This window comes from Lycium ferocissimum, chromosome 6 (assembly GCF_029784015.1).
Source record: "Lycium ferocissimum isolate CSIRO_LF1 chromosome 6, AGI_CSIRO_Lferr_CH_V1, whole genome shotgun sequence".
In the NCBI taxonomy this organism is placed as follows: domain Eukaryota; kingdom Viridiplantae; phylum Streptophyta; class Magnoliopsida; order Solanales; family Solanaceae; genus Lycium; species Lycium ferocissimum.
Genome location: NC_081347.1, coordinates 64,005,015 through 64,007,506, shown reverse-complemented (window position 1 = coordinate 64,007,506; position 2,492 = coordinate 64,005,015).

Here is a 2,492-nt window from a genome sequence, read left to right as displayed (position 1 = left end):
TACATAAACCAATACAATAAAAGAACGTTATTGAAGTTTCAAACACATACAACATCATAAATACCTTGTCTATATGTACCGAAATGGTTAGATAATGGAATTGAATAATTCAAAATTCGTATTTCACTATATTTAATTAAATCCAATCGAAATGTAATGGCAATACAATGTAATACGTCACTATATATCAATGTATTTCTTAGTATATTTCAATATATTTCATAAATATTTCATAGTGTATTTCAATGTATTTCATATTTTTAGGTGACTAACATACCTTACGGCATTCGACCTCTCCGTCCTGAAATTGAATCTTTTCCGATTGCATAATTCGCCATAACATTCTTCGCAGTGTCCTTATCTTTGTAGATTTGATCAACAAAAACATCCTTGTGTTCCTTGTTTGAAATTATCAAGTCATCGTTGTTTTGAAATAAACAACAACGGCTTTAGCACAATCCGACGCATCCAAATCATTTGAATCAACTACGTCCATAGCATACATATAATCATTAAATTCAAGTTGAAACATATCGTCTCCAATGCAGATTCGCCGGACACAAAATTCTCAAGATCATTATCGCTACGCTAACGCACAACGGATATGCTTCAAATCCCCCGTTTTCTCTCTTAAGCTCAACATAAACCCTTACCCCATATTGTTGCGTATTTCAATTGGCATGTTGTCTCCTTCAACAACATATTTTATTGATATCGTTTTCTCGCTAATATCAACACCTAACCGAATTGCTATAGTTTCAACCAATTCACCGTATGAACAATAATCTTTGAAGACAATCGCTGTCTAGTTTGTAATCAACAAAGCAATTCTGTTCATTCCAAAAACCGGAGTGTCTGATCACTGTTGTTATGCTTGACATGTTTCGTTTTGATAATTCAACAAAACTAGAAGAACATTGACTGCATTGGAAAAAAAAATTCATCGTTCCAATCACAGAAAATTGAATAAAAAAAAAAATCACCCAAATCATTGAAAATTTGAAACATACCTTTTGTAGAATCTGAAATACAAATACGATCTTCACTAAAATTCCATATATACACTCGTTCGTATCTTATTGAGTGTATTTCAACTTGATTTTGAAGAATTCGAATGTAGAAAACGAGCTCAAAGAGATACTTCGTAGTTGGATCTTTTTAGATCTTGGGTATTTTTTTGAATTCAAAAAGTTTTGATTGTGATAAAAGTGGAGAGAGATACGTAATCTGTTATGGAACAACATTCATTACGCGTGATTAATGGGCAGATTTAAACTGAATCCCTGAATTTTAAAAAAAAAAAAAATCTTTTCCATAAATACGGCCTAATTTTACTCGTTAAAGGTGTCGGACGTTCGTGTATTTCAAGATATTTCAAAAAAATGAAATACACGCGTTTCAACTAAAAAATCAGCTACGCTTAGTAAATAAAAATTTTATAGCTATTTCTTGTTACAAGCTACTAAAAGGTAGCTATTTATGTAAGTTTCACTAGATAATGGGAAGCCCGTGCAAGCACGGCCCAACACGAAAAATGAGTTGGTCTGATAATAAAATTATGAAAGTTTTATAACATAAACACAATTACAATTCAAATAGCATTTGTTATAATCCTATATTTTCACATACAGACTAATGGGTTGAGCGCTAGCTTTGGCGAGCTCCTTGCCTTCCACGATTGAAATGAAGGGTTCAAATCCCATTAATCGCGTATAATTCCTTTTTCCTAATTGCTCTCTCTCCGGATGTAATACAAAGAATTTTTTTTGGAAAAAAAGTACAAAACAACTACTGTATCTTAATCCTTTTTAAAGAATATGTGTACAAAAAAGGAATATGTGTACACACATCTTAGTGTTTCTCGGGTTCAATCTAAATCCACCTTTTTCTTTTAATTTTCTCTATGTTTAGATTTAGTTTTTCATGAACTTATTATGATGCAGTTTCGGATACACCCCTTATGTTTTAAAATCAAACACTTATACCTCCTATGCTACGAAAATTATACACCTTCACCCTATGAGGTATATTTGTGCTAAGTATATTAAATGTAATTATTAAAAATAAATTACAATTATAAATAAGAAGCTTTTTTATATTTATTTTATGAAATTTAATAAAGAAGATAAATATTTCTTTGAATATCTTTATTCACGCATTTGATTAAAATAGAGAATAAATATTTCGAAAACATGTATCTTTAGAAACTTATTAATAAGAAATGAATACAACTTACTTAATAAGGTATACCAGACTATTAGTTATAATTTCCTACACTTTAAACATAATTTACTTTTATTTTATTAAAAGAAATAAAAATCTTTTAAATAGTATTAATTAACACATTTTTTTTAATATTCTGTTAATCTTGTACAATAACCAAATCTATATATATTAGGGAAAAGGGTTCAAAAACCTCCTTTTTGGCCAAAATTTTATAAAATTTTAACCTTTTTGGAGGCCTACAAACCCTTTATTTTTTTTTTGTGTTT